Source organism: Bos grunniens, chromosome 5 (assembly GCF_055505025.1).
Source record: "Bos grunniens cultivar Pamir isolate PY7600 chromosome 5, Bosgru_T2T1.0, whole genome shotgun sequence".
Classification (NCBI taxonomy): Eukaryota; Metazoa; Chordata; class Mammalia; order Artiodactyla; family Bovidae; genus Bos; species Bos grunniens.
This window is the reverse complement of record NC_141169.1, coordinates 61,473,370-61,485,971: the sequence shown is the minus strand read 5'-3', so window position 1 is coordinate 61,485,971 and position 12,602 is coordinate 61,473,370. Positions and strand designations below refer to the sequence as shown.

The following is a 12,602-nucleotide window of genomic DNA, read 5'->3' as shown; positions in this document are numbered from 1 at the left end:
GCAGAAGTTCTGCACCATAGGCAGGGCAGGGGTGGAAGCAGCCAGTGATGGCTAAAGTCCAAAGCAAGAATCAGTGTGGAGTCCTGGATGAGACGGCCATGTAACCTGCCCAGAGACAACCTCCAACACATGCCTGAAAAACAAAGCCCACCCAAGACCCATAGGTAGAAACCAGTGGTTACCAATAGGGAGGGGCAAGGAGGAAGGGATAAGATAGGACCACAGACTACTGTGCATTAAATAAGCATGGGGCGGAGACAAGGTAGTGGAGTAGAAGGACATGAACCTACTCCCTCTCATGGAAGCCCCAGAATCGCAACTGACTGCTGAACAACCGTCAGTAAAACAAATGAGCTACAAGGATGGGTTGTACAGCACAGGTAATATAGCCAATATTTCATAATAACTACAAATGGAGTTTAACCTATGAAATGTTTAATCACTCTGCTGTACACTGGAAACTAATGTTGTAAATCAACTATACCTCAAGCAAAATAATAGCTAAGTCCATCCAGTAGCAGAGGTTACTGTGCTCCTTCAAACACCACCAAGCCTCCAGCAGCGGCCAGGCTGCCAGGAGAGTCCATCCCAACCCATGACCACCAGCATCACCTTGTCACCCTGCACCAGAGGGCTCCTGGTGAAGCTAATGCCTCAGGGACCATCACTTTGCACAAGTCTAGGGGCTCGAGTGATTTTGTATTTATAATTTGTGGGGGTCTGTACAAAGAGGATTTCTGCAAATTGTTCTAAGCTTCAGCACCACACCTCCCAAAATTTAGCCCTGCCCCCACTCCTTCTCAGGCTGCCTCCTCCTGAGAAGCTGTGCTCCTCTCCTTGATGGCAGTCATTCTGCCACAAGGTGGCACCAAACATCCTAACGTGAGACAGAGCTGCACCGAATCTGAAAGCAAAGCCTGAGGTTTCTGCTTCCACTCTTAGAAGCTGAAATACCCACTTATTTGCTCTTCTTCCTATCTGTGGCAACCTAACGCTTCTCTTTGCATGTTTCTAGTTTCATTTTTTTAAGCTACCCTGAGTTGGAGTTTAGAGAGTTCAGAAAAATTGTCTTTGTAAAGCTTATATATTGTAGGAACTAGAGAACTTTTAGCCAACTTAGAAAAAACCAGTTAGAAATGAGAGAGCCCAAGGAAAAGAGAAAAACTCCGGTGAAAGAAATAAACAAAGTAGGTGTTCAGCAAGTTCACATCTTTTTACTTGTTAAAACTTGCATAGTTAGAGAAGTCAGGATGAAACTTCAACACTCAGTACCGAAAATTCTCTGAATTTCAATTCCTCTGCCCAGAATATCTACTAAGTGTTTCTGTAGAGAAATGTCAGAAACCATTCCATTAAAACAAAAACGAAAACCTGTATTTAAGTCAGGGAACTGGAAAACAACAATTTGTACTATTTGAGGTCAGCAGTAACTTGGCACAGAATAATTTTAGGGCATTAAGTAAATAAGGATTAATATTTGGTAACTGAGCAACACAAATGGAAATCTTTTTTATATTATTTTTTAGAAGGTGAAACTAAGATTATTGACATGTATTTTCAAAAGACATTTTAATTCTTGTCAACCACTGTATGCAAAAAAATGCTAATCTGCGAGACTAAATTCATGTCCCTTGAGGCTCTTTTTATTTATTAAAAATGTTTATATTCTCATTCATTCTGTGACTATCTGCAGATTGTCCGTGCTTTAAGAGCAGTGTGTGTGAGCTAAGTTCCTTCAGTCATGTACAACTCTTTATAACTCTATAGCCTACCAGGCTCCTCTGTCCATGGGATTCTCCAGACAAGAATACTGGAGTAGGTTGCCGTGCCCTCCTCCAGGGGATTTTCCCGACCCAGGGACAGAACCCAGGTCTCCTGCATTGACACTAGCACCACCTAGGAAGGGCCCCTTAAAGAGCAGAGTGAGCAAGAAAAGAGGGAAAGCAGTCATCGCTCCGCCTTTTTTTTTTTTTAATACCTTTTACAGTTCACAGCGTTTTTCAAATCATTCTGAGCACAGAGAAAGATTTTTTCTGGGGAAGTCACTGATGGCCACTATAATAACAACACCTGCTGTTTACTGTGCACATAATCCACTCCTCTTTCCTTCTGAACAACTCTGTGTTGTCTGTGGACATACGGGAAGCAACTCAGTTGGTTTGTTGGCGACTTTTATAGGGTGAATTTCCTTTGGAAAAGTAAATGGATGGCTACATTAACTCCAGCTGGGAAAGTAGGTTCCAGCCATTCTACTTTCTGCCGCATTTGTATATTCAAGCCATGTCCCATCATTTCCTACCCCACCCAGCCCCACCACTGCACATCCAGTCCTAGCTCACCCCACATTTTCAGACTAGGCCCACATGCAGATAAGAAAGGGCCTGTTCTCACTCTAGGTTGCCTGGCATGGATGGATACCACTTGGGTCTCTAAATTTGGCAAGATCTCCAAACTTCCTAATATTCCTGGTACTGAGTTTGTTCTTCCTGTGCCAGAAGAGATGGTGATCAATCCACAGGGTTAAAAAATAAATAAATAGAATAACTGGCTGTCCCAGAAGCACCCACCTATTTCTCTGCACCTGAAAGAAACAAATGGGTTGATCTGAATGAGATGGTATATAGAAAAAGCTCAGCACAGTGCCCCGGACATCGTGAGCCTTCCCCGGGGCTTACATGCTGCCTGCATCCGTGCCTTCTGTGAAGCCTTGAACAAGCCTCCCACCAATGGAGCTATTTCTTGTTGGCCATCAGATCCCCTGGAGGAGGATATGGCAACCCACTCCAGTATTCTCGCCTGGGAAATGCCATGGACAGAGGAGCTTGGTGGGCTCCAGTCCACGTCTCACAAGACAGTTGGACATGACTGAGCAACCGAACAATGATAGTCACTACATCAGTGTCATCCAGCAATTCCAGCACAGCACCTGGTAAACAATGGGCATTCAATAAAAAAGTATCATGAATCTCAATTTCTTTCCCCTTAAGATAGGGACTGTAATATCTGATTTCAGAGACTCTTCTATCACCTGCTAAAGAGCCCAGACATAGAAGAATTTTATTTTTCTCCTTTTTTCTTGGAAGAAAGATGGACTTGCCCACTTCTCTGGCATGTCCCCACATGGCTTACAATCAGGTAGCCACACAAATAGTGTATGATCTTTAGTCCCCCACATATATACACATCTCCATTTAATCTCTTCTTTGAAAACATTAGACATAATTTTATTGGGCAGTTAAGGGAACACAAGCCTGCTAGATCAAAGTGGCCAACTGGTCACCCAACCCTCCCAAAGTGAGGCTGTAGCTCATTATAGCCAATTGGTTAACCACATCTCCCTCCCTTGTATATCAACATGCCCCAAAAAACAGACTCAGAAGTCCTGGGCACTGAAGAGAAAATCTTTTCAGGTAACCAACAGTATTAAAAAACCAGACCACATCTTGAAAGATAAGTAGGGCTATAAAAAATCAGAGGTTCCCACAACCTGGGTCCCTCCCCAGGTCCCTCCATAGAGTCTCACAAAGCCCAGGCTCTGCTGACAATGCCTTTTCTTTAAACAGATGAATTGCTCCTTCCCGGACACTTTTGGACTAAAACCTGAACCTTCGCTTTCTTTGCAATTGTGTTTGTTGTCTGCGTTGTTTTCGAGGATCTTAATTCTGGCTTGAAGCACATCTCCCTCCAGCTCTCATACTTGGTAACATTCAGCTTCCTCTTCTGCAGGTTGTAGGCAGGAAACTGGAAAATGGGCCACAGGAAACCTGGCCTCCTACATCTGTCCCACTTTGTAATTGCAGCTCTGGTTTCATTTTGCCTGTGTGTCAGCTCTGTTTTAACCCTCAACACAACGGCCAAACTCTGCTTTCTGAAAGAACACTGCTATGCTTATTGCCCAAGGAAACTCACCGAGACTTTTTTCCCTTCCCCAGAGTAATTAACCGTATGAATTCAACATGGAAAAAAAGTACTAAGCAAATTCTCCTAACAGTAGTCATTTGGATCAAAAGTCATATGGAGCTAGAAAAATGATTCATTCAAGGTAATCAAACTACCACTAAGTCCCCAGTGAAAATTTAAGACCGCTGGATAGTACTGTACACAGCAGAAGTTGTTGTATATCAGGATGATTACTAGCAGTCCAAGGCTGTCAGATGAATTCTGACTTTTGAGGCTTTGATAAGTAACATATGAAAATAAATTATAATCATCCCTCATTATAACTTCTCATTATGATGCTATTTCAAATTATGTTCTTAACCATACAGCTATTAGGTTGAACCATATGATATTGTTTTCATGGGTTGAAAATAGTCAAATACCAGCAATCTCTTATAGTCAACCTAAAACATACGATTGTTAATATACCGAGAGAATAGATACACACACACACACATACACACACTCATCTCCAGGGCAGTATCTTCCTCCTGTGTTTGGTCTATGGACCCTTTTTGAGAATCTAACATTCTCTAGTGGGGGAAAAAAGATATATTTAGATCCTAAAGATAATTTATAAATCTCAGAGAGCCCCATTCTAAAGGAAATGTTAGCTATATCTTTCCCCACCACCAGCAATACTGTGTCCATGGAATTTTCAAGAATAGGGCTTCTACAAAAAAAAACACAATTTCTTCTTTAAAGAGGATTTTTTTTTTAATGTTAGCATGTGACGAGCATTTACTATGCATTTACTACGTTGTCTAAATTGGATACCCATGATTTAATGAGGTAGAATAAGATGCTCCAGCCACAGGAGTATTATGAGAAAACAGAGACTTGGATCCAGGTGCACCTGGATTCTGAGTCCAGCTTCTTAATCACCACACACAGTTCTCCCAGCAGAGGTTTCATTTCTTATATGCACACCTTATAGCTACTAAGAGAAACGCCCCATTTTAACACAGAAGGAAATATAGTTAACATTCCCATGAGACATCAAATCAAGAAGTTTCCTTGTTCATGTCTGGTTTTGCTTCTGTAACTCCAGTTGTTCCAACTGGTTCTAAGAAAGTTTGAACCCATCCCATCATTTAAAAACATACAAAAAAAAGTTCCCCCTTTTTAAAACATCTACTATTGGTTTTAATACGCAGCAGCTTCATCCAATGCTAAATAACCAAAGTTGCTTCTTGATGATAAGAAGCTGTGCCTTCTATTATCTAGTTCTTTCTCAATAGGAAAGACATCCTCCCGTTTGGTGTGTACTCACGCGCTAGATGGTGGATCAGGAGGAACATGGGAAATGAAAGGTAGGTGATCTCACCTGCCCCCCAAGCAGAGCCCCAAACCTGCATGCATTTCATTTAACAATGATATGACTCATGAGAAACACATCACTGAGAATAGGGGCAGGCTGGGGACCCCACTAAAAAGATGTGACCTACCAGACTTGGTGAGCACCCAGCAGAGGCTAAAAATACTTTCTTTAAAAACCAACATCTCTGGGGAATCCCTGTTTCAGGTTCTAAGAAAGCAATACGTGGGATCTCATGGTGTCTCATGACATGCATATAAAATAAAAAAGGTGTTTTGCATTGAGTAAAACTTACTTAAAACCTTGCTAAGTGTTCTTAAGTTTGAGCTTCAATTTAACGAGCTCCCTAATTTCCAGTGGGTACTTTTCTTCCACACTACCCCCTGATTCTTATATTTCATAGGCCTTTGAATGGAAAAATCTTTTCCCTAAATTTCTGTACTGTTAATAAAATTTAATCCTGTGTGCAAGGAGAAACACTGGATGTCAGAACATATAAATTCTGATCATAGTCATGGCCTTGAGGAGTTGCATGATCTCAGGGAAGAATGTTAATTTCTCTGTTTCAACTTTTTAAGTAAGACCAACCCTAACCCTGCTCCATACAGGGTTAGCAAACTACAAACTACTTTTCTTTGATGAAGAGTATTTCAAAAATAAAAATCTAAGATATCCTTTTGATCAATATGCTGTCTAAATGATCTTTAAAATAAAAATGGAATACCTTCAGCTTCAAATAAAGCCTTCAGAGAGATATATTTTCTTTTAATCTGTGAACTATGTAGAAGGCAGAAAATGTTTAGTTACCTACTTTTACGAAAATCAAAAACAAAGGAAATCTCACATGCCACTTCTACTAGGATGAAACTATAACCTTTCAAGTAAAGTTGAAAGCTCCTCTGTGCTAAATAGTAAGTTGCGTATACACTCCACAAGGATATACAGAGTGCAGTCAGAACACTTCTGCATGATACAACATGATGGTGGTTTTTCCACATCCAGAAACTGAGACATTTCCTGCCAGAGCATCCTCCAAACTCCACTATTGTGTTGAAACTGTAAAATCTTTCTAAATCAGGACGGACTTCCTCCTATTATACTTTAGAGGCGTCTTTCTGGGAAGGGTAGATTCAAGGCAAAAGGTAGGAATTCCTGCAGCACCACCCAGTGGAAACATAAGAGAGAAAAAAAGGGGCGGCGGGGTGGGGGGGGGGGGGAGAAAACATGTTGAATTAAACAAAAGTCATGTCATAAACTCTGCTAATTAGAACTCTGGACAGTGCGCTTTTCCCATCAATTCCTTCAATGCACCCACACAAATGATCAACATCACATCTGCCTGGTCTCTCTCACACATGTATACACACACACACACACACACACAGGGCCGACACTAGGGCCAGGGAGGAAGGAGTCCCGGATGGGGTCAGGAGTGGCCTGCGACACCATCCCTTCCTTGCAGAAGGCCCCCCAAGGGACCATGGGGACCAGGAAATCTGCACAGCTGTGCTCGGTGTCCCCGTCCAGCTGCAGGGTCGGGCATTTCCTGGTAGAAAGGTAACCATCTGTGCATCTTCCCCTTTCCCTGGTCTGAATGCACTCAGTCTGGGCCACCTCCAACATCTGCAGGCATTTCAATCTCCCTCGCTTCCCCCCGACGGGGGAAAGGCTGAGAGCTTCCCCTTCCCTTGTGGCCCTGATCTCCAGTCCCTCAAACTCTCTTCATGGTGACCACTGCTTCTGCTCCTCTGTCTGACCAAAGCCTCCCACAGATCATTTCAGTCCATCTCAATTCCACTTACCACCATCATCTGAACACGTCTCTTGGCCAGCGACTGCTTCTCATGCACGCATGACACATCAGGCTCCTGATCTTGGGAACAGGATGGAGCAAAAGGGACCCTTGACCCTCTCCTTCCAGCTTTCCTTCCCAGAGAGCCCTGGCATCAGCCAGGAGAGGGAGAGAGCTGTGGTCTTCCCAGAGACACTGGAAACTCTCTTGTCTTCTCTACAGAACTTAAAATAATCAAAGTATCATTTCCTCCACGTCCTGGCTATTGTAAATAGTGCTGCAATAAACATTAGGGTGAATGTATCCTTTGGAATGGTTTCCCCCGGGTATATGCCCAGGAGCGGGATTGTTGGATCATGATAGTTCTATTTTTAATTTTTTAAAGGAACCTCCACACTGTTCTCCATAAAAATCCAAAAAAGAGAGGATCTATGTATACGTATGGCTGATTCATTTTGCTGTACAGCAGAAAATACCACCACATTGCAAAGCAATTATACTCCAAATAAAGGTTTTTTTTTTAAAAAGCATCATTTCTTCAATCATATCTGAATGCCTATATCACTAAAAGAAAAATGGTCACCAACACTCCTAGTAAAGTTATCTTTCCCTTTTCCTGGAATAAGTCCACCAAAACCATTTTCCATGTCTTCTAAAAATAGAAAATGATACTAGTTAGCTGATCTTGACATTGTTTATAAGTATATGATCGGTGTTAGAAATGTTACAGCATTTTTGAACTGTTTACAAATGGCTAATAATAATATAAATATAAACCTTTCCCCTTTCCTTTTTCTGAAGTGTAACATTTCACAAAATGTGCTGGTTTGTGAAAATGTCAAAATTTGGCTGGGATATATTGACTAACAGTAGCTAGTTTTGGGGGCCTTACTATATACAGTACTGTTACAAAAATAGTGGCAAGTCCCTGGTATTTGTGACGTCAGCTTTAGGGATTCTGGAGAAGCACAAAAGACCTGCCTTCCAGGGGTGGCTACCTAAGCAAAGATCCACGCTTACTTGAGCATCACTACTTCTCTTGAGTGCTCTTCTTGACAAAATGCTTGGCATGGTTTAGAAAATGCAAATTCTCGGCCTCAACATTTATACATAAATCTGGTATGATAATATGTTCACATTGGAAGGGATCTATAAAAAACAGTGACTCTGCAGTCTTCAAAATATCATCACCTGCTCATGTGGTGGACATCTGTGGGGGATTTTAGCTGTGTCTAAAGTCATGAAGGTACAGTCTCACTTTTATAGCTTTACTGTCTCCATATGCATAATTCTCTCCCACATTTTTGTAGAGATACCAAGTGTAGCTATATATGACAAGTATGGTACCAAAATGCAGAGTTTCGTCTAAATTCAAATAACTGCTAATAAAGTTCTTTTTAACATGAAGCAAAACTACAACAGCATGAAGGTAAAATGGCAAGCAAAAGGCATCTCATTGTTTGAGAGAACGTCCATTTCAAAAATCTAGCCTGACTTGTAGATAAACTGTAGAAAGTGGAACACATTTAAAATATCTTGGTGTTTCTGTTGAGTATAATTATTTGTATCTTTTTTTTTATGTTGCAAAAACAGATAATGTGTGATTTCAAAACTAATCTTCTCCAAGGCGTTATACTTGAAATCTGTTTATTAACCCCCAAACTGCAATGAATAAATGAACAAAATAACAATGAAACTGTCATCAAGCGGAAGACTGAGAGTTCATTCATTCGTGTCAGGCTGACGTGCACACGTTTCCTTTAAGAAACCAACAAAAGCATCCAACAGGAGAACCGTTGTTGGCGGCATCAGCATCCAACATCAGTGTGCCAAAAAGCCTCCTCACACACCTTAATTCCCACGTGGGCGCCTGCCATCCACCAAGTCGGGTTAGCCCTTTCCTTACATGTCATATATGACTTGTTCCTCTGCTTACTCTTCCAGTAATTGTTCCACACAAATATATTAATTGCACAAAATAAGTGCCAGCTTCAACTTTAGATGATCTTTTCCCTTTGCTAAAGAAAATCACCCTTTCTGTATTTGAAGCATTTGGTACATATACGATCTTCTCCATCAAGGTCTGAAAGTCGCTGTTTTCCTAAAGACAAATTGGTAAGTCTTAATATCTAGGTGGCTCAGTGGGTAAAGAATTCGCCTGCAATACAGGACACACAGGAGACTTGGGTTCAATCCTGGGGTTGGAAAGATTCCCTGGAGGAGGGCATGGCAACCCACTCCAGTATTCTTGCCTGAAGAATCCCATGGAGAGAGGAGCCTGGCAGGCTATAGTCCATAGGGTCGCAAAAAGTCGGACATGACTAAAGTGACTGAGCACACACAGCATGTACAATATTTAGGTTAAAAAAAAAAAACAAAGGATGTGGCAAAGCCTGGAGGAGGGTGCTGTTCTTGTGGTTCAGTTCTGATTTAAATCAAAGCAGGTCAAAACTCTGGGGAGCAGTGATGCTGAGCTTCTGGGAGCCCCAAGTACTCTTGGGTCATTTGGTTTGCTTTAAGACATCTTTTAATAGCATATACTTCTGTAATGAAAGTAATTCACTTTAGGAAATTGTTTAACACTCTTCAAAATTACTCAGTGCATCTAAGGATAACAAATGCAGAATTGAGAATCAGTGCTAAAGAACCTAAAGAAGTGAATGAAGCAAAGTCAGGAACGCTAAGTGGCTGGATGATCCATGCTTCTGGTTTTGCCTCCACCATCAAAGATGGAGAGGGCTCACCAACAGGCAATCTTCCCTCCTCTAGAGACTCAGCACCATGGGACAGCATCTCTCTCTCTCTCTCCACCTGGGGTTTAATTACTTCCAACCCTGACTCAGAATATCACTGGGAGAATCTGGAGATGTTTGTCCTAAAATGCTTCTAAAAAGAAAGAAAGAAAAAAAAAAAAACCTAGCCATGCTCTACTACCCAACACCTTCTGGTCTAAGTGATCAGTATCTGGAGTTTTAAAAACAGGCAGGAATGTTAGCAAAAAATAGCTTCCCCAAAACCCTCATGAAGTCTAGAATCCAGAGAATTTCAAATGTAAGACCATACAGAAAAGATCAAGGAGCTGCATCCACATAGTCTTCAAATGATGCTAAGTGGTTTGGTCCCTTCCTGTATGTTCTATATGGAGCTTTCTTCTCTCCTGAAAATTATATTAAAAAATCCAAGCTCTTTTGAGTTCTCAAAGCAATGATTCTTTGGGATGAGAAGAGCTCTGGCAAACTTTCCCTTATGCCAATCCTCTATATAGAACTGGGGCCTGAATCCCACATGAGAAGAGGGACTCTGTGGAGAAGTAGCAAAAACTGAGACCATGTATTGTCTCATTCTCTTAGACTCATGCATTCCTCCTGTAGCTCCATCCACAGAGGCACACACACATGCCAATGCTCTAGTAAAGGGGTACTGAGGAAGTTACCTCTCCAGTTCATTATTAATCAGAGACATATTCTTAACTATTAGTGTTGGGAAACTGTTCTCACATCTACAGCCTTTTTCGTTTGCCTAACAGAACATTCTGATTCTCCTGGGCTCTCGTGTCACCACTGTGATAATGACAAGGACTTACAGGTGTAAACATCTTAAGAATTCCTGCAGTTAATTCCTACAGAGGGACCCTGCAGTTACGTGGGAGCACATCCCGGAATAAATTCTGGGCCTTGTTTTGTTGTGGTAGTTGTCATAATCTCTCTCTTCTGACAATTAACTGCAGGGAGAAAAAAAATATTGCTTAATTACACCTTCTGATTAATCAAGGTTTGACTATCAACAAACTACTCCTCGGCAAAACCCAGCTGAAATTAGCAGCAGATCTAGCCCTCAACTGAAAACAATTTAGGTATTTAATTATTCATCCTTTCATCATCACCCAGGCAGTCTTATTATTTTAAAACTCAATCAGAAATGTCATTTACTATAAGCAGTTATAAACAAAAGCTACACAAAGGTTTTAGTATAAATGAAGAAGCACTTTTAACAGTGACTGTTATGGAACTCAGCCCAAGGAACCTATGGAAATTTGGTCAACTGAAGTCTCAATAAAGGACTATGATTGCTGTAGAATGATTCATTTTAATATGGAAAGAACTTTACATTGAGATTCTTTCAAGCTGTACTATCTTATAAATTACCTAACTGCTAACCAAGCACTCTGAGTATAACACTTATCAACAACAGAGCTAAAGTTTGTCCCCTCAGATGATAACACACTAACCTGATCTCTATAAATTCACTTTTGCTGCAAATCTGGACAAAAACTCTGGACAACAATATATCCTCAATAGAGGACATTCTTGGCTGTCTATTTGGTTTAACCAAGAGATATGCCTCTTATTAATTCAAATAACTTACTGTCTAAGCAAGAGCTGGATTTAGGAATAGCAATATCAAGTTCACTGGCAAAATGCGGGGAGAAGAGCCATACTGACAAAATCTTTCCCCTTCAGGTTGCTTTTAACTCAATGGATGTCACATATTGTACAAAGGGCTGGAATAAATACAAGGATGAGAAAAGATGAGGCCCAGTGGGAGCTTACAGACTGTTGGGCAAGACTGATGAGCAATACATCTTGATACATTCATGTGCAGATATCCCTCAGTTTCTGCATCTAATGAATTTCAGGGTTTGGATGGTGACTTCAGATAACAAGGGGTAGCCAGCTATCAAATCTACATGGTTCCTGAGTTTTGGATAAGGAGTATTAAGGAATAAGAAGAAACATCAACCCCAGCTCCAGAAACAAACATCTGAAACTGTTTGGTACCTGCGCTTGGATAGCAAGAATCTGCAGAGGAAGAATTCAGGTAAAAGGAAAACACAAGTAAATCCGGTGACAAGGGCTCTAAAGGCCAGGGATGGAAGATGGGGGAGATCTGGTCTGGAGAACTGGCAAAGGTTTCCCCGGGGAAGGGATGGTTGAGCAGAGACCTGACAGATGACCAGATGCTGGCTCAAAAGTGTAGTGAGAGAAGTTGATGGGAACAGAGGACCAGGAGGGGATTCCCAGAAGACAGAAGAGCATTTGGAAGGGCCCAGTGGTCAGAGGGCACGTTACACATTTGAGAACTTGAGGAAAGGCCAGTGGAGTTGGCCTAAATCACAGCATGTCGCTTACATTAGAGATTTTTGGTCTGTATCCCAGCTGCAGCCGCTGGGAGATTATAAGCAGAGGAGCCACAGGGTCGGAACTGGGTTTGAAGGACTGCTCTAGCTTGTGGGCAGGGAAGGGACTGGAGGGGATGAGGGGAAATGTGGACCCCCTCAGATTCAGCGAGGGGGAAGGATTTTCAAATATGATCAGGAGGAAAGAGCAGGGACCCAACCTGGTGATCAAAATCTTATCCAGGCTACTCAGTACCCAACCTGGAGATAGTCACTGGTGTCCCCAAGAATGAGGCAGTCATGGTCTTTAAAACAAGGGGTGCCTGTCACAAACCTCAAGAGGAGGAGGAAAGGGGGCTTGGCACCTTCCCTTGGGTGATCCTGATTCAACAAGGGGCAGAAATGGGATTGAAGGGAAACTTACGGGGAATCCCTTT

General features: G+C 41.8%; 1 protein-coding gene across 8 annotated transcripts in view; it reads right to left on the bottom strand.

The window, feature by feature from the left end:
- Positions 1–12,602, bottom strand: part of ELK3 (ETS transcription factor ELK3) — a 177,031-nt gene that overhangs the window by 50,746 nt on the left and 113,683 nt on the right. Inside the window, exon 1 of one of the 8 annotated variants that reach the window (XM_086400803.1) lies at positions 7,060–7,322. The exons of the other annotated variants lie outside the window; for them this stretch is intronic. The gene's annotated coding sequence lies outside the window, so the exon portion shown is untranslated. Of the gene's footprint in view, positions 1–7,059; positions 7,323–12,602 lie in introns of those variants that run through there. 8 annotated transcript variants of the gene reach the window in all.